This window comes from Tenrec ecaudatus, chromosome 6, assembly GCF_050624435.1.
Source record: "Tenrec ecaudatus isolate mTenEca1 chromosome 6, mTenEca1.hap1, whole genome shotgun sequence".
Taxonomy (NCBI): Eukaryota; Metazoa; Chordata; class Mammalia; order Afrosoricida; family Tenrecidae; genus Tenrec; species Tenrec ecaudatus.
The window spans coordinates 152229655-152249860 of NC_134535.1; the positions used below are offsets into that span (position 1 = coordinate 152229655).

The 20206-nt window shown below is 50.6% G+C and overlaps 1 protein-coding gene and 1 pseudogene across 3 annotated transcripts in view; both read right to left on the reverse strand.

The window, feature by feature from the left end:
• CAMK1D (calcium/calmodulin dependent protein kinase ID) overlaps window positions 1–20206 on the reverse strand; it is a 475430-nt gene that overhangs the window by 269477 nt on the left and 185747 nt on the right. The window lies entirely within an intron of this gene.
• Window positions 10510–11831, reverse strand: LOC142450584 (sorting nexin-8 pseudogene; annotated as a pseudogene).

Below are 20206 nucleotides of genomic sequence, written 5' to 3' on the forward strand. Positions count from 1 at the left end.
TCCTGATTTCTCCCCACCTTCCTCGTTTCCATCCCTCCAGTCTCCCTGTCTCTCCCTGCCTTCTCACAACTGCTTCTGGACAAATACTGCCTGTATAACATGTATGAATATATATATATATATATATATATATATATATATATATATATATGCAAATGCTCACAACTATGCCTAGATTCTCTTGGACTCCCCAACAGGTAAATAGTATACATATATCTCTATGTCACCACTCACAAGTTTTTATCGTTGCAATACTTGTTGCAAAGATAAATATGTGATAGCATTTACCAGAGTTGCCCTTTGGTATCAAGGGACTTGTCTTCCATTTTGCTAATTCTTTCTTCTACTAATTCATTCTACTTCTGTGTCCTTCCACTGAGTGGTCTGTTTCTGATATTCTATGGTGAAACTTCTAAATTTCCATTTGGTATTTTTGTGTGGCTGCTGATTGTCCATTGAGTTTGTCATCTTGTTGCTGTGTTATTTTCCTGAATCTTCTAGGGTTCTTTCCTGTGTCTGCTATGATTCTGTTCAGACATTGGAGTCATCTTAACCATTTTTAAAACAAACATGATTTATTATTGTCTTGAGTCTCCATTCTATTTACTTATGTATTAATTGAGGGATTGTACATATGCTTTTCTCCTGTTCTTGTTTGCTGCTCTGTTACTATATTTTGAGAGAGCAGGACTTGTCTGGTGGCACAGGTGCACTCCCCATCTGCCACTGAGTGGGAACAGTGGTGGACAGGGTGGACACACATCCCTATTCACTGGGGTTATGGAACAGCTGGGTCAAGCCAGGCAGACAGCAGACATGAGCCCGTCTGTCACTGGTCTGGTGGTATAAGAGTGTACAGTGATGTGTAATGAGTGGGCAGGACACTAGGCAGGGTGAGTGTGGTGAGCGATCAGTGACATGGCATACTCATTGCCTCTTGCCATGTGGGATTGGGGTAAGCGGTGGGATGTGGTGAGTGCACAGGGGCACAAAGGTTCTCTGCTACTCAACTAGTGTGTGTGTGGGGGGGGGGTGACAGGTAAGAGTGTGGCCAACACTAGGGCAAACAAGCTCTCTAGGTGGGGAGGGTGCAGTGGGCCCTTTATAAATGGAAGATTCTTCATGATCAAAGATGTAGTTTTTTTTTGTGTTTTTTAGGTATATTTGAAGCTCAGGACAAGCGGATTTATCCTGATATAAACTATGGAGATGGCTACAGAGATCAGGATACAGTCTGAGACCTCACAGAGTGGGAACAATGGCAAACGTGGTGCCGGCCCGTGTCTCGATGAGGCAGCTCATAACATTTTGGAGAATGAGAGAGGATGTTACTGACCTGATCAAGGAAGACAGCATGCTTGAGTAACGGTCAATATGGCTCCACATATGAGTAAAGTGCTCACGGGGACAGAGCAGTAAGGCGGAGAGGAGTGGGGAACTACCAACAGCAACAAAGGATCAAAATGTGGCAACACGGCATCTGAGAGACGAGAAAGGGTGCTTTGGTTTGCCCTAGCAGGAACAGACCTGCGTACCATCAAAGACAGATAGGGTGCCCAAGCTGAGCCCCAGACACACAGGCTTTCCTCGAGGGCCAGGCTAAGCAGTTGACCTTATTTGCTATGCAGTGGAAAGCCATTCTTCATCAAGAAGCTGACAGAGGGACCTAAGGTGAGTGGCTGTAATGAAACATGGTGAATTAGAAGTGGGGTCCAGGACAGGCTGGTGGAGTTGTCCAGGTCTACGGAGAAGAGCCAGCCAGGGTTCCCTTAGCGAGATGGACACAGGAGATGCTCGGCAGGGCTTTCTAACCAGGTGACCCTCGGAGGGGAAGCCAGGAGCGGAACACCCTCTCTCGTTTGTTTCAGTTCAGGCAACAATGCTTTTTCCTGAACATGCCCCCTTCTCTCAGCACCTGGCCTTGCTCAGGTACCCATACGCTGAGGACCCCCTACTCTATCACATCCCCTGGATGAGCTCAGTTCAGATGGCAGCGCCTCCGTGGAAGCCCCTGTAACTGGGCGAGTGCCCATCCCCTGTGTTCTCAGAGCATCCAGCCTTAAGGGACCACTGACTTCTACTTATGCTTCTGGATCCCCCGTGAGGCGGCAATCTCCCTAATGTGAGATGCTTGTCTTATTTGACTCATTGTTGTTCCTGTTACTGCCATCAAGCCAATTCTGACTCACAGTGACTCTCTGGGACAGGGTAGAACCGCCCCAGTGGTTTGCTGAGCCCATAACTCTTTGTACTGGTGGGAAGCCTCATCATTCTCCCAAGGACCAGAGGGACCATTCTATCCGGTCCCATAGGGTCATTAATGAGTCAGAATAGACTTCTGGCAAGGGAGAGCTCAGATCAGTCTTTCTTTGTTTCCAAGTTTTGCATCTCAGTTACCAGCAATTATCAATGCAGCTTGATTGAATGTTTTATCAATTTCAGGCTACAAAAGTGATCAAAATACTCAATTTCGTCCTATTGGGCATTGGTGGTTTGACTGGAATAATAGTTGTATTAACTGGAGTTTCTTCTAGGCCTGTGGATAGTACAGCATCATTGACAGCACTGTCCCTCAGAATATATCAAGAAATGGAGCTGATCTATCCGGAATTTACCCTTGAATTTGACTTGCTAATCTCCTTACCCACCCAGTCCTCTGAAACATAATAGTCAGTGGGGGCAGTGGTTAAGCTCCAGCGTCTGGATGCACTATCTTAAATCTAAAGCTACGGAGGGGCCTTCCGTGATGCTTGAGTGTCTCAGCTGTCCAGATAACAGCAGCTTTGTGAGAACATCAATGACAATGGCGATCCCAGGAGACCTGCATCCGTGAGTTGTTCAATGGCTAACTCCTGGGAAGCACGGTGCCATGTCGGGCTGCGGAGGTGCTTCTGGATTGGCTCAGACCTCCAACCTGCCAGTGAGCAATGGAACGGAACGCGGTGAAGCACCTGCACCCCCAGGGATGTCTTGAGACGAGACCGTTAGCTAAAGGAAGACGTCGCACTCGGAGGATGGTAAATGGATGCATGTCGATGGCCAGATGCCTTTGGGTGTGGAACACAAAAGGGATCGGGGACCCCAGAGTGGGCCTGGGACTGTCTGTCTGACTAAACCCCACCACTGTCCATCGTGAACAGCCTGCGAGGGTCTTGGTTTCCTTCATCTTTTTTAAGAGGTACAAGGATCGGTAGATATTGTAACGTTCCCTTTCGGCAACCCGGCGGCCCAGCTTGCGGACCCTAGTTTGGAGACCACGCTTGGGAGAGACGACAGGGTAGGAGGCACAGCCTGGGAAGTTCTCCAAAGAAAAAGAGGAAAACCAGGACGTTCTCCCAAGTGAGCATATGGAGAGCCCGGCAGACAGGATGCTAAATTGGGGAAAAGGTCTCCATCTAGGAAACAGGAGGAAGAAGGGAAGAAAGAACCCTCAGGAATGGGGGCGGGGGGTGGGGGGACGAAGGCACCTCTGCAATGTTCTAATGATGGAACCTGATCTTTAAGACGAGCCTGTCACTCAAGTTCGAGCACCAGCGGCTAATGCTAACGCTACAGTGCTGTGGTTAGGGGGACAAGGAGGCAGGGATGAGCTCCTGAGGAAGGAAGCGTGACAGCAGGTGTAGAAACACTATTTAAAGAAGGTCCATGGAGACAGAGGCAAGGGGGAGGAGAGCAGGAAGGGGGTAGTGGAGGAGGGCATTAAGAACAGTGCAGAGTCATCAAAATCTCAGGGTGGAAGGGCACAGTTCCAGAAGTCAGAGCCCTCAGAGAACGACCCCCCCACCCTCCCACAGTGTGAACAGCTGTAATCACAGTAAGCAGTTCATCAGAAAACCCCGGAGACACCTGCAGTCTATCTCAAGGACAAGGACCTGTGTCTGCAGGTTCTACTGCATGTCAACAGCGCGTCCCAGAACAAACTACCACGGCCCTCTGCGTCTTCTGCGATGTCTGTTGTCTATCAGCCCCCACACACTTCGAGCATGCCCACTCTCTCTTGCTGCCCAGTGTCCCTCACAGGTCAACTGACCCCCCCCTCCCTAGGCATCACTCATGGAAACAAGGTCAATGCCAGGCTGGCACACCCCACTGCCTATAACTTGTTAGCCAGCCTATGACCTGATGCCTTTCAGGACTCGCCAGTGGGGTCCTGTGTCCTGAGGGACCTCTTGGGGGGAAGGAGAGACAACTGCATGGACAGCACATGTCCCATCCTTGCTTCTCTGGCTCTGCTAGTGATGTCAGCTTCCAAGCTGAGTCCTTTCACTCCCTGCCTCCCAGTGATGGCCGGGTTCCATTGACTCCTCCTCCACAGGGTCTCACGCGCGCACAACAGGGGTACGCAAGGTCCTTCATCTCTAACCAGGGCAGTCCCTATCATAGCCCAGGGGGCCTTCCTGGTCCCTATTCTTAGCCTGCCCTCCTCCACCCCCACCCTGCACAGCACTAGGGGGTCAGTCTTAATTTCTCCCAGGATTCTTCCCAATCATCCTCTAAGCAAAAATACTCAACTCTGTTGGCCAGAGAATGTTCAACCCATTAGCCGCACAGAGAAGTACTTCTCTGCTCGGACCCGCCTCCCCCATCCTTCCCATTTCACCCAATCTTCAGAATACAACCCACCCCGCACCCCGCCCTTTTCAGCCCCTCACTCACGGAACTGCTGTAGCTCGCCCATCCACTGGGAGGCTCCCAGCTTCCTCCCAGGAGGAGCCGGTCCATCCTTCAGCGTGATTCCTTTGCCACTTTCTGCGGATGTGCCCACTGGCTACTGTTCGTCTCTCTGCAGGGAGCCTGGCCCCGTGGCACAGTGTTCTCTGAGAGCTTTCCTGGACCACTGGCTCCTGGAGATGTGGGAGCCCTTCCGTGCACTTGTGAGGAGTGAGTGCCACGATCAACAAGGCCCAGGAACACGAAAGACTGTCACTTCTGCTGAAAACAGTGCCAGGTTCTTTCCCAAAGCCAGTCACTGTAGCCTCAGTGGGCATCCTTAACAGCACCTTTGCCTAATCAAAGCGGCAGGGAAGTTGCAAACATGAGAGAAATCGCAACCAGCATATCGTTAACACAACAGGGGCATCCTTAGTGATGCATACACACACATTTCATGATGCAGTCTGCATGGTGAGAGCTAACACATGCCCCTTCTAAAAGATCAAAGTCAGTTGCCTTCAGGTTGATTCCAGCTCTTCAGGACCACCACCCCCACCCCCACCACCACCCCCTGGGGCCAGAGCAGAGCTGTGCTTCACAGGTTTTTTTCAATGGCCAGTTTGTAGAGGTAAGTCATCAGACCTTTCTTCCAAAACTTCTCAGGGTGGACTCAAACTCTCAACCTCTGATCAACAGTGGAGTCCACCCAGGAACTCCCATCTAAGAATATGTTAGGTAGGAAGAAACAGGGGCAAAAGGCTTTCCTCCCCATGTCTAAAGGCCCCCCACTGGAGGAGAACCAGGAGAGCCTTAGCCAGTCATAAAGACTACTGGGCAAGCACCAATTCAAGCCTGAGCCAGGTGCGCGGTACACCTGGGCGGCCCTAAACTAGACCCAGGTGGGCTTAATTCAGCCAATGGGGTCAGCCAATGCCTTTGACCACGCCTCCCAGGGAGAGGCCCCAAATACCTGGACTGTGAGACCGCCTATCCCTCTGTCCCACCAGGTTGGCCCTGTTCAGTGACTGCAAATCCTCAAACTTCTTCCGTCCTTTATAACAACCCACTTGGATCACAAACCAGGCTTCAGCATGAATTCTTTCTCATGGGAAGCCACGAACCGAGGTATTTCCCAACGGAGAAATTTAACAAATTCACCATGGGACGGAAACTGATGTGCCAATGTTGCACAGCATTAAATAGAGTATGCTGGATACCGGTTTTCTTCTCTCTTACGTTTATCTGGGCTGGTTAAAATAGATGCGCTTAACATTTTCAAAACACTCAAAGATTTTATTCACCCAAGAAAGCAAAGCTTTCGATTTCTAGACGGAAGAGAAGGCAGAGAGTGCTCTTCAGCTTGCCCTCTTCTGATGTTGGCTTCGTTTGATTCGACACACACGCCCCCCCCCAAAATTCTCAACCACCTACTATGTGCAAAGGGCGAGACACCCACGTGTTTTTCAGATAGCATCTCTATCTCAAGGACCCTTACGTCTAGTGGGAAGAAGCCTCAGGAGACAGGCAATTCTTCTACAGGTGATCAGGACAGACCAAACAGAAACGCAGGTGTGACCTGCGCGGGGAGGAGCCCTGCACCCACAGGTGCAGTTCTGCCCACTCCTACGAGGTTACTAGGAGTTGGAATCAACTCGGTGGCAGTGAGTTGGGAATTTTGGGCCCTGAGCACGAGGCAAACCCAAAACCAAACTCAATCCCCTTGAGTCAATTCTGATTCGTGGGGACCCTAAGAGGACAGGGCACAGCCGCCCCTGTGTGTTCCCGAGGTTACAACGCTGTATGGGACGAGAGAGCCTTGTCTTTCTCCTGAGAAGCAGCTGGTGGTTTCCAACTGCTGACCTTGCAGTTGATAGCTCAACATGTAGCCATTACGCCGCCAGGGCTCCAAGCACAAAGAAAAGGTTGCTAAATTGCTCTAGATCAGAGTTTCTCAAATGTGAGCAGCCAGGAATCACCTGGGCATCTCACTGAAACACAGATTCTGCTTCCGGCAAGGGGTCTCGGACAGTGCTGGAGGGTCTGTATTTCTCCAAGTTCCCAGGAGCTGCTGTTGCTCTGCTGACCACATCCTAAGTAGCCACGACCAGAAGACTGGACCCCCAAACAGGCAGAGCCAACATTCCCGGAAGGAATGCGGCAAGAATTCCCAGAGGGAAGACCACAAGCCACCCTCCCTCCAGGAGCTCCTGGCAGCAAACTACACAAAGAAGCAATAAAAAGCCTCCAGGGGAGCAGTTCTCAACCTGTGGGTCGAGACCCCTTTGGGGGGTCGAATGACCCTTTCACAGGGGTCGCCTGATTCATAACAGTAGCAAAATGACAGTTATGAAGTAGCAACAAAAATAATGTTATGGTTGGGGGGTCACCACAACATGAGGAACTGTATTAAAGGGTCAAGGCATTAGGAAGGTTGAGAACCACTGCTCTGTGGCGGGGGGGAGGGGGGGCGGCATTAATAGTTCAGTGGCAGAGTTCAATGTAGCCATTGCAATGGATATGAGAACCTAGAGCTCAAGTGACTGGGGTCCTCAAACTGCGGCCCGTGGGTCACATGCGGCCCGCCGAGGACATTTATATTGCCCACCAGGTGTTTTTGCCCCGTTTTGTTTTTTTTTACTTCAAAATAAGATATGTGCAGTGTGCATAGGAATTTGTTCATAGTTTTTTTTTTTACAAACTATAGTCCGGCCCTCCAGTGGGTCTGGGGGACAGTGAAATGGCCCCCTGTTTAAAAAGTTTGAGGACCCCTGAAGAATATTAATTAAGACATTACAGCAGCCGTCACCCATTTATCAGGAGACGCTTCTTATTGGCCCGATGACAAATGGGTTTCATTTAACAAACTAGGATGGGTCTGATCCACTTCAGAAACTCACCAGTGAGAAGCCTGTGGCTCACTGGACATAAATTCCTGGTGGTGAAATAATTTGGAAAGAGATAGTGAGAAGAATTGCACAGCTTGGAGAATGCAGAACTCATGCCACTGTATTGTCCCTGAAATTGATGTGCTGCTATGACTTGTTGCGCACATTTGCACCACTAAAACACGTGTGCACACATATGCATGCACGCACACACATACACATGCACAGTGGCCAAAATCTGATCTGTCGCACAGTGAGGTAGCATTCTTAAAGAGATTTAAGAACTCTCCAATTCAGAGTAGTTCACATCTGAATTATTTAAAAGCCTGAGCTATAAAATATCTTTAGAGGGTCTAGTGATTTTAAGTACTTGTAGATAAAAATGTATAGCTGCCCGCAGGGTCACTGCCACATCTACTTAGCTGAAAAGATAATTACGCGTGGCATTGAGCACTTTGACTTCAAGAACTTGAAACTATTCATTTTTAGGTGGGTTTTTAAAAATTTTTTTGTTTGTTTGGTGAACTGAGTGAAGGTTTCCAGAACAAATCTGTTTGCCATTCATCGATTCATACGTATTTTGGTTGCAACCCCCATAATGCAACATCATGCATTCCACTTCTTCCCTGGGCTTCCTTTGCTCCACTCCTCCCCCGTTCACACCTGCTGAACGCTGTCTTTGGGTCAATGCTGCCCTTTGGCCATGATCCAGTGGGTGAGGATTCTGAAGTGTGCAAATGTCCCTGCTGTTGTGGTGCCCCCTGTCCACTGTTTGGCTGAGTTGGATCAGACCTTCAAAACTAATTTTTATTTTATTATATGCTCACTACATAATCAGTAAGGGTAGCAGAAAAGATGAACTTCAACTCATCTGTATCCCGAATAAAGAGTTCAAAATAACAAGCTTTACCAAATAAATGTAGAAGCGGATACCATTCAAAAGATAGACAATGAGAAAATGTGAAGTGATATACGGATGTTAAAGATTTCCTTCTTTAAAGCAACTAAGATTTTTTTTTCGAAGCAGCATTTCTCCACGTCGGATCTCATCATACTCAGAGCAGACTCACACCAAACTTAACTAACCACCACCACAAATCACCATCAAGTTGATCCCAACTCATAGTGACCCTGTAAGTCGGACGGACTGCAAGTGTACCTTTGAGTGTCCAAGGCTGTGCATTTTTATGGGACTAGACAGCCTCATCTTTCTCCCAAGGAGCAGCTAGTGAGTTTGAACCACTGATCCTGTAGTCCAACTACGCCCTTGCAATCCAACCCTTCTATGCCAAAAAGAATAGTCCCAGGGTATTTACAAAATACTAATTCCAAGGTGGTCTTGAATAAAAAGGGACAGGGAATAATTATGGTTCACTTGAGTAAATGGTGCTTGCTATTGAAAAAAAAAGAAGATAAAAAATTAAAAGCGCGTAGTGATTGAACTGCTAAATACAGAGAAATATGTACTCGGTGAAGTCTCACTGCCAGTCACACTCCTCCATCTGTCCATCTGACAAGGATATGATGGAAACATTCTATTCAGGAATAGTTCTTGAGTAAGCAGTTTATTCAGAAACTAGGTTTCCATGAAGCAGTTTATATGATACTGCCGGACACTGACCTCTGTAAAGCAAAAGTCACTCTTTGGGAAAAACGTTTTTTGAAACAAGCAAATTATCTTTTAAAGTTATAATGATCACAAAATAATAATAACGGATTTAATGACAGCATCATAATGACTGTCCCCAAAACAAATTGCCTAAATGAGCTAAAGTGTACAAGTCTGAGTAATGAAACATTATGTCATTTACATGACTTTGCTTAGAAAAATAAAAACGGCTTGCCACCGTCGCCAAGGAATTACCTCAATAAGCAGCTTGCATATGCAGCGGATGAGTCAAACTGAGCTAGGTGACCTCCTCAGCTCAGTTCTGCACAGTTTAAGAAGTAAAGCACTCCAAAAGGGACAAAAGCACTGAAACGTGCAACATTTCAATCATGACACTAATCTTTTAAAAAAACACGTAAAAATAGGGTATAGAAACTTCCAGTACTCACCTCCAGTGAACCCTGTTCTGAGGCCAACAAAAAAAAAATGAGACTTTTATCAAGTTCAGAGGTTCCCAAACTTATTTAGCCTACCCTCCTTCCCAGAAAAATAATTACTCAACGCTTCCCAGGCAACTAAGAATGTTTGTACTACAGTGGATTGTGCGGGATAAGGTGTAGGTATCTGCTTTTGCAGCCCCCAGTGGGCAATACTGCCCACTCTGGGAAACACTGATCTAGTTGGTCAGCCCACAAACCAATTCTCCTCCCAAGTGTCCGCGTTATATATGAAATATTGCTAAATTCGAATTCATCTCTGAGGTGTGCTGTGCTGCACCAAGTTTGCATTGTGTCCTCCTTAAGGGCCACCCCACGACAATACTGCTGTCCCAGTGGTGAACCACTCAGCCGCAGCCACGGAAGGTGGGACCGGCGATGGCTCCCACCCAGATGACAGCCTGGGGACACTGCGGGGCCGTCCGCACGGAGTTGGTGTCCACTGGAAGGCACATCACAACAGCAGGGCCACTTTTCCAGCTGTTGTACCAGCCAGCCTTGTCCCAGAGGAGGCTTTACCAAGACTAACACCAGCTCAAGCATTCACAGTCCGGGAAAAAAGAAGAAGGTCTAGATTTATAGAAACACAAGTCAAGCAAGCCAGCTTCCCCTCGACCCAGAGCAACATTCATTTTTAAAGTTCTGACTGCTTTTCCCCTTCCTTCTAAAATCAGCGAGGAGACTTGCTAGAAATAATATCCCCAAAAGAAGAAATAATATCCAATGCTTGCATTAAGTTTTTTTTACTGTAACGTTACTTTTACATCTAGAAAAACATACACATGTGATGCAAACTGCATCACGGAGGAAAAGCCCCCCCTTTTTTTGGAAACAGGTTTTAGTTGGGGGGGGGGTTGTCAGGATGCTAGCGAGGGAGCAGGCTGTCCTCCGGGGGCGAGAGGGGCCGAGTTGGCACGCTGCTGGGTCTGGCAAAGAGCCAGTGCAGTTGGGGCTTCAAGTCATCCACACCTTGCTCATCTCGTTGTGGCCCTGGCTCTGTGAGCTCACGAAGGTCCCAGGATGTGGGAGGTGAGCAGCAGGTAGACATGCACAAGCTGTGTCTCCTGGCGCAGGCAGTATGGGGTGAAGTGGCTGTGCAGCTCCAGCATCTGTATGGCGTTCTGCCCCGCGATGCGGGACTCCAGCCGCTCCACCGCCTCGGGCTCCCTGCTCTGCCAGCTCCCAGCGCCTGCCTCTTGGTCAGGCTGTGCCTGTGCCGCACGCCCTTCTCCTTGGGGGATTGCAGCAGGTCCAGGAAGAGGTTCAGCTTCTCCACCACATTGCTGTCCTCCTGCCGGCCCTGGGGTGCGGCCTTGTGGGCTAGCGGTGCGGCCTTGTGGGCTAGCGGTGCAAACTCCACAGACAGGCCTCTGAGTGCCTGCTTCAGGGGCCCCCACATGTTGCTGCTCCATGTGGCCCAGGGTGGGAGTGGGGTTGTGTTGGACCCCAGGGCGCTCAGCTCCTTCCCGAACATGAGGAGGTCGGCGGTGTGGTCCATAGCCCTGGATGCAATCCGCTTGGCCCAGTCCCGGAGACTGTATAAGCTGTTGTAGACACTGCGGACCAGCTCGCGGCTGGCAGCAAACTGGGCCTGGATGTCGGCGGGGAGGAAGTCCTTGGCATGAGTGGCAGCTTTGCAATGCAGGAACTCATCCCCGATGCCCCCGCTGACTCCTTTAGCTTATTCTGCCACTGAAGGACAGGAAGAGCTTCAGGATGATGTCCTCAGAAGCGCGGGTGCCGGGCCACCATTTTGAAGAAGCGCTTCAGCACCCTCCTCCTGGCTTCGATGACTCCCTGTGGGCTCCGAGCACCCTCTCGGGCGGCAGGGCTGGCACCATGCAGTAGGGGAACCTGTGCAGCAGCATCTCCTGGAACACCACAAAGTCGTAGCGCCGGTACACGGAGGAGCGGAAGCGCTGGCTGGACACCTCATACTCCACGTGCTTCAGGAAGAGCCCCTTCCTCTTGGAGCTGATCTCCACCTGCACGGTGTCTCGGGCCAGCAGCTCCCGCAGGCTCTGGGAGGGCAGCAGCGTGTTTTCTGGCGACATCTGCATCTGGGTGGACGCCAGCTCTATCTGCTCCAGCCCCCAGGGGGTGGGGAGTCACCTCCTGGTCGCCTGCCTCAAGCTCAGCCATCAGGACTGCCACGGGAGGCAACGGCTCCATCACGCAGCCAGTCATGTGAGTCCAGAAAAGCCCTTCTTAAAGAGGCTGTCTTCACCATCCAAATGAAGGGTCTCGTGGCAGGTAACTCAGCTGGTACCCTTGGCCCCTCCCCTTACCTATTGGGCCGTCTGTGTGATTCCCTCGTGCGGCTGCTGCTGAAGCAGTTCCAGCTCACAGAAACCTCATCGTGTCACGAGGGGAACTACACCCCACAGGGCTTCCGGTGGCTGATTTGTGAGAGGTGGATTGCCAGGCCTTTCTTCTGAGGCACCAAGCATCCCGTCAGGGGCTAGACTCGGTGCTTCCAAGAGGACCCCTCCTGGGGTAGGTTCTCCCAACTTTGCCCACCACACTAAGGGGTTTTTTAAAGATGAGGGTGAGCTGTTTCCCACCACTCTCCGGAAGGATGCTGGTGAAAGCCAGAGGTGACAGGGTGAGCTCCCCTGAGCACATGGCAAGTGATGAGACAGGAGGCATGAGCAGAGAGGGCAACAGACCAGACGTGGCAAGAGGGACCACAAACTGCCCTCGGGGGTATTCAGCACGCCTCCGTGCCTGGCCTGCTGCCAGATGGAGAGCGGAAAGGTCTTCCTGGATCATGACCACACGCCAGAACAGCACGTTCCTTATGTTCCAGATTGTTCCACAGTCTGCAGCTGGCGTCTTCCTGCTGCGCTGCTGAAAAAAATATGAACTTCACCCCACTGGCGAGAAACTGGCACAAAGGTCTAAGCTCATCGAACATGCGTGAAATGGGAGGGACGCAATCTCCACATTCAATCCGGAGCACAGACTCCTTCGGGGCCGGCCTCTCAACTTCAGCCCAGGGAGGATCAGAGGCGGTCCACGGCAGAGCAGGGTACCAATCAATGTGGCCGCCGCAACACTGAGCCTCCAGGAAGAACACCACCACTAACTGAAATCACGGGGGATGGAGGGGTAGAGTGGGTGAGGTGTAATTTTGGAAAGCAGCTTCCATGGCCCACGCTGGAATCTGGTTCTTCAGGCCTCTGCAGAGATACCAAGGGCTTCTAAAGCCGAGGAGAGCTGCCCTCTTGCGTTCTCCCGCAGGGTGCTCTAGAGAGAGGCAGTGTGATTGGTGGCTTGGAAAGAGCTGTGAACAAAGATGCCCGAAGACGTCGCTCTGGCCCCACCTGAGGCTGGCCTGTGACCCTGGCCAGTTACTTGACCTCCCAGGAGCTGGTCCTTCTTCCGGAACTCAAAAGAGCTCCGTGGAAATCTCCACACTCTACTTCCTCTATGAGGGGTGGGGGTGGACAATCAAGGCAGACAAACAGGAAAGCCGCCCTCTCTCAGAGAGGTTTTCTCTGCAAGAAAAAGTGTCACATATCCTCTCAGCACCTTCCCCTTGGTGAGCTACTGGCAGGGAGCCATTAGAGATGGAGTGCGGGGCCATTCTGGGAAGCTGTCTTCTCTAGGGATCTCTGCCTAGCAAGATGCCCCATCCCACCCCCATTACATACCAGGGGGCTGCCAAAAAGGCCGTGGAAAAACCCCATGATCTCTTCATTCCATGTTTCCACAAGGCTTCTAAAGCGAGCCAAGGATGCACACTTCCACGTCATCGTGGATGAAAGACTTTCCAAAGCCTACCTCTAGGTCCAACGTCAACTTTCAGCTGACTTTGAGATAAGGTTGATCTTGGGGAGACGAGTCAGTTGTATAGCTTCAAAGTGGTAAACAATTTATTAAACCCAGACGTCACTTGTGTGAAATAAAATCTGTTCATCAAATTAAATCAGATGACGGGTCAGAAGTAATGCAGAGCCGTGCTGGTGCAGTGGGTTAAGCATCGGGCTACATCACAAGGCCGGTGGTGATGACCCATCTGGAGAAAGCGCTCCTCTGGAGATAGCGGAGGCTGTTGGACCCTGTAAGGGTTGACAGTCTCAGAAACGTTCGGACGTAGTTCCACACGGTCACTACAGGCCACGAGGAATAGGAATGGACTCTTTCTTACCCGCAATCCAGTGCCCAAACCATGTGGGCCACAAACGGACACAAGTTAATGAACGCAGAAAGCCGTGGGTATGGAGTGAGTTCGTTTCCTGTGACCTTGCCCTTCACCTTTCATGTAGGGTGATCCCCCTCCGGCATAAGTGAGGCGACCTTTTCAGAAGTTTTAGGCTATGAGATAGGTGCATAGCTCACTGCTATCAAGTTGATTCTAACTCCTAGCGACCCTGTAAGGCAGGGTAGAACTGCCCCAAGACTGTAACTCTTGACAGGAGTAGAAAGCCTCCTTTTACTCCCATGGAGCGGCTAGTGGTTTTGAACTGCTAACCTTGCAACGTGTAACCACTATGCCACCATATATACATACGTGTACCCATACATACACATATTTGTATGGACACACACTTCTGAGAGAATGATTTAAGTGGAATTTCTCTAAATCATTAGCTCGGTAGGCTTACCAAGGAAATAGAAAAATACTTGCCAAAATACATTATTATCCGGGCACTTAAAACCACCAGAGCTGAACTCACAGATTTAAGAATCGAGACCAGATGACAAGAAGATAACACAAGGAAATAAGCATTCAAACAACCGACACTGTTTCTACAAGGGTGATAAGACACTTTTTTTTTTGCTTCCACGACTCTAAATATCTGCAGAGGAATATATATATAGTCTGAGAGGTGGTAGGAACAGCAGACTAGATCTAAGTCCTGCCTGTTGCCATAGGAGAACCGTCTTCCTCAGAAATCTGCCTCCTCTCCTGCCAGGCCCTGCGGGGATGGACAGGCCTGCCATCTACTTGGTCACAAGGCCAGAAAGACTTAGAACCTGACACAGATTCGCCTTCATTCTGATTCACCGCCCCCTCGAGAGGACCTGTGACCCGGCGTTTCCAAGGCCCTTCATGTCCTTTGGCGCGCCTGCTAACCAGAAGATTGGAGGCTCGTTGGCAAAAAGGCCTGGAGACCCGCTAGGGCAACGGTTCTCAACCTGTGGGTCGCGATCCCCTTGGGGGTCGAACGACCCTTTCACAGGGTCCGCCCGATTCATAACAGTAGCAAAATGACAGTTAAGAAGTAGCGATGAAAATGATTTTACGGTTGGGGGGGTCACGACCACATGAGGAACTGTATGAAAGGGTGGCTGCATTAGGAACGTAGAGAACCACTGTGCCAGGGAGAAAACAAGCCGTTGGCTACGGTGGAGCTGGGGGAGATTGCTCTTCTGACACGAGTTAGAGTGGATTCCACATTGGTTTTAACACCTCTCGAGTCTCCTGCCCCAAGATGTCCATGGTCACCAGCACTGCCCTTGGCTCAAGATGGCAGCCTTCTCCGAGGAGCTCAGGAAAACACCACCCGGAGGAGCCCCAAGTCCTAGAGGCAACCAGGTGCTGAGAGCCACAGAGGGAAGGGCCAGCGAAGGCAGTCCCCCTGAGCAGGGAAGCTGGCTGGAGAGGAGGAAGCGGTCGTCTGTTCCCTTCTGGGGAATCAGACTGAAAGGTGGGCATGGAGGTGCGGAAGTAAACCCAGCTTCAGGCCACTAAGGAGGGACGGGCGCTTACCATGCGGTTTGGATTTGGGGGAATTAGATAAACCAGCTGCTGTGGAGTCGGTTCCTACGGAAGGCGCTGCTGCAAGTGTGGGTGTGTCCGAGGAGGGCTGCGCCTCACAGCATTTTCACCAGGTGGTTTTTGGAGAACCGGAAAGCCAAGCCTTTCTCCTGGCGTGCCTCCAACTTTTAGGTTAGCAGGCAGGCACGCCACCCTTCTGCACCACCCCAGGAGCGCCACAATTAAGATGATGTTCTTGTTAATAGGGGCCACCAAGTGGATCCGCAATTGCAGTCACCTGGTGGGATAGAGTTCAAGTGCACGGCTGGGTTTTTTTGGCCGTCTGTCACCTCTCCAGGAAATCTCTCTCCCACAGAGCCACTGGGTGGGTTCAGCCTTTCCATTAGCACCTCAGTGTTTAACCTGGGCCCTGGAGGCATACCAGTTACCTGTTGAGCTGCTAATCATGAGGTCAACAGTTCAGAACCACCAGATGGGGTTTTCTACTCCCATAAAGAGTTACAGTCTCTGTTCCCATTGCTGTTCTGTTGCATACCCTTAGAGCTTTGCCTCAGTGCGGTGAGATCAGATCGGACAGAATTCCCACACTGTGTCTCCAGTGTTGTCCACTGTAGGGCTATGGGTCAGTGAGGGATGTCGTGTCTCATAGTGGGGCAGGCCATGTGGTCTTCTCTGTGGATTGGCTGCTCTGAGCAGGGATATCGTCCTTCAGGCTTGGTGGGCCAGGATGTGCTCCACTCTCTCTTCCTCCCCCTTCATTTGCTCCCATGTGCTCTGATCAGATAATGCCCCTCTCCCGAGCTGCAGCTTCAGTGCTGTCCTCTGAAATAAATTCGTCAGGGGGGAGGGGCAGGTGTCCACATAGTTGGGATTGAGGTCGGCCCCTCAGACCTCTCTACTGGTTCCCTGCTTCATGCCGGTATGCTGCATTCACATCTTGGAGCACTGGTCCCTCTTTCTCTGTGGAGTTATAATCAGTCCCCAGAGGACAACAAAATACCAAAAATAGACTTTGGGACCAGGGTGTGGCACCCCATCAGACTCAACTGGAAAACACTCCTAAAGGTCAACAAACAGACATTGAACTATTTACAGGTTTTTCTCTTTTTTGTCATTGTTTGTTGTTGTTGTTTCATTTTCTTTTGTTGCTTTGTTTTGCACATATTATTATCTCTGCAGGTCTATCTAAATAAGATCTGTGGGACAAACAATGTGGAGGAGAAAACAATGGGACTGACAGTTTCAGAAGGACATGGGAGAGGGGGAGGTAGGGAAAGGAAGTGGGTGTTAACAAACCCAGGGACAAGGGAACAACAAGTGATCCAAAATCAATGGCGAGGAGAGTGTAGGAGGCCTGGTAGGGCTTGATCAAGGACAATGTAACCTAGAGGGATTACTGAAACCCAAGTGAAGGCTGAGCATGATAGTGGGGCAAGAGGAATTATCAAGGGCTCATGGGGGTGGGTGCAGGGAGGGAGGGAAAAAATGAGGAGCTGATACCAAGGCCTCAAGTAGAAAGAAAATGTTTTGAGAATGATGAGGACAACGGGTATACGAATGTGCAGGAGAAGGCCCTGACGGCAGGGAGGCATCATTGGCCATGATCTGATTGACAGGCTAGACTCCACCCCTTTGCTCAAGTTGACAGGCGATGATGTAACTGCCACACATGCCCTGCCCCAAAGCCCAGGGCCACCGAGCTGATTCCAGCTCACCATAGCAACCCTGTTATATAACGTCTCTGAGGTTATAATTTTTTTAATAATTTGATTGGGGGCTCATTCAATTCTTATCACAATCCATACATACATCCATTGTGCCAAGCACATGTGTACATTTGTTGCCATCATTCTCAAAAAATGTGCCATCTACTTGAGCCCTTAACATCAGCTGCTCATTTTCCCCCTCCCTCCGAGGGGGGGTGGGGGTTTGTAAATCTTTATGAGAGCAAACAGTTCATCTTTCTCCCCTGGAGCAGCTGGAGGGTTTGAACTGCTGACCTTGTCCTTAGCAGCCCCAGAGCTTAACCAGCCGCACCAGCAGGGCTCCTTGGCAGCTGCAGTTCATGCAGCACTGGGGAAGTACTGGCCATAGAGATACATGATCTACAGAGAGAGGCAGCAGCACGCCTGCTCGGATGGCTGTAACTATTTTGTAGTAAGAGACAAAACCACTTCTACTGTGCTTCATGTCGCGGCTTCACGCAAGCAAAGCCCAAGAAATTGATACACGTCATTGTTTCTGAATTTCAAATCAAATCAACACACGTTTCTTTATCTGCACCATGCAAAAACCACCTGGAAATCCTAGATGTAGCTCCTCTTGGCTGTAAACTTGCCCTGACATCCAATAATTCATTTTATTTCTTCTTCTGTGCATGCTCCCTGTTGGAACCATTCGGGAATAAGTTGAGTGCCCACCACCAAAGAAATAGAAAGACTAGTTTTAGAGGTGGGGGGGGAGAACATAATATAAAACAGACTCCCTTGGTGGTGCAAATGGCTAACGCACCAGGACGCTAACTGAAAGGCTCAAGGTTTCAGCTCACCCTGGGGGGACCTTGGAGGAAGAGCCTGGCAACCAGCTTGCAGACAACCTTTCTGTCCGGACACAGACAGGGCCTCCAGGGATCCATGTGATGATGGCCACCCAGGAAAGAATGTAAGTCCTGAGTCCATGTCTGGGGCGGGGGTGGGGGGGCGGAAAAGGGGGGACTGAAGAAGAGTTCCACTCTTCTCTGTGGTCAGACACTCGGCCCATCAATGGCCGAGTTCCCCCAGGTCCAGGGTGGGTTGGGCTGAGATCCTTGCAGGCAGGTTTGCACATATCATGCTCAAAGCTTGGCAAGAGTTTCATTTTTAACTGAGCATGCCGTATAGCAGCAGATCACCTCCCATCCAGGCAACCCCGACTCACGCAGACCCCCAGGGTCAGAGGGGAACAGCGTTCCCTGGGGCTGGTGCGCCTGATTCTTCAGATGTCAATCACCAGACTTTTCTTCAGAGGCACCCCTGGGCAGTCTGAGCGCCAGGTGTTTGGTTGGCAGCCAGGTGTACTAACCATTGACACCAAATAAGGCCACCAAATCATTTAACACTTCATGGAACCACCGTTCCACTTGAATGGCAGGGTTGTTTTTCAAATCAAAAGCACTATCAATAAAGATTTCCCAGGCAGCCATGGGCTTTAGAATCATCAATTATAAAACTATCTCCCTACTCATTGTCACGTGGATTTTAGCTATTTCTTTTTACACTTGCTGCCTGTGTTCCTGGTTCTGATCGTACCTCGGTGGAGAGTTTAAAAAGACAGTGAGAAAAAGCATCTCCATGTTTGAGTATGAGCCGGATTCTCACAAAGCTGTATTGGTAGGTGCCTGAGAAACACGTCTCCACTTTACCGGCTCAGCCACTTGCAGCCATTGGAGACATGGTTTGGCTCACTCTGAAGCACTGGTTTTTCTATTGGAGAATAGGTTTCCCTGACACACACCATGAACTGGCTCTGGGCGGTGATCTAAAGGCAGGAGCGAGCTGAGCCCCCACGTGTCAGCAGAACAAAGAGGTGGGTGCTGAAGCAAGCCAGATTGAAATGAGTTCATTCACACGGAGCCAACCTTTCTCTGAAGGCTGTTAACCTGAGACAACACCACGGCATGCTGCTTGGGGGGCTGCAGCCGACACCTTCTCCCTGTTCTAGGCTGGTGGACACCTGCGGGCTGGTCTATGACAGCCAGCAGAGGAAGTGCCTGCGTGGGGCAGACCCACTTTCCCGGTTCAGGTCCGGCCCCTGTCACTCTCCCCCGGAGCGGCTGGTGGGTTTGAACTGCTGACCTTGTCCTTAGAAGCTCCAGAGCTTACCCAGCGCACCAGCAGGGCTCCTTCGCAACTGCAGTTCATGCAGAACCTCTGATTCTAACCTAACCTGTGTGAGCGGCTGTCAAGGCAACCCTGTGGTTGTGGAAGCTTCTTGGGTGAATGCCATGTGCAGCCAGGGTTGAGCCCCATGCTGTGTGAGAGACAGGGGCAGAGACCACTGAACGAAGACTCCCCAGTTTCCCCCAAACTTCAAACAAAACTCCCGGCCACAGAGCCAATGTCAACTCAATTCTTGCTTAGACCCCTGCCCCAAGGCAAGAGACAACCTTGCAGCCTGAGAAACAAGAACAAGACCACAGCCATGGGGTCAGTCCTGACCCATGACCACCCTCTGCAGAGGTCCACGGCTGTAAGTCTTTACAGGAGTGGCTGGTGGGTTTGAACCAGAGACCTTGTAGTTAGCAGCCCAGCACTGAGCCCACAGTGCCACCAGGGCGCTTGTTGCTGTGGTTAGATGCTGGCCAGTCATTTCCGACTCACAGCCACCCTGCGGACCTTCCTGCCAACTGCTCCATCACTCAGCGATGTGGGATCCTGCCGCTGCGCTTCATTCTGACCAACCCAGTGGCCCCAAGTCAGCTCGGACTCCAGCTGTGCCCCGGGTGGCAGAGGAGAACTGGGCGCCACAGATCTAGCAGGGTCTACAGCTTTTTCTTCCAAGGTGCCTCTGGGTGGCCTCACACCTTCGGCCTTTCAGTGAACAACCAAGCACATTAACCATTTGCGCCGTGATGGACTCCAGGGGTACCGTCACTCCTACTGAGACGCATTCTGGGGACATCTTTGCAGCTCTTCCTCTCCCAAAGTGCTCACTGGGCTGCCTTGAAATGAGATTTCAGGAGCGCCTTCTCTCTACGTAAATAACGTCACAGAGTCTTTAACCGCCTGGTAGCCCAATCCAAGGTGTGCTGTGCATGACGCATGAAACACAAAGCGCCCCGTCCGTCCTCCTGGAT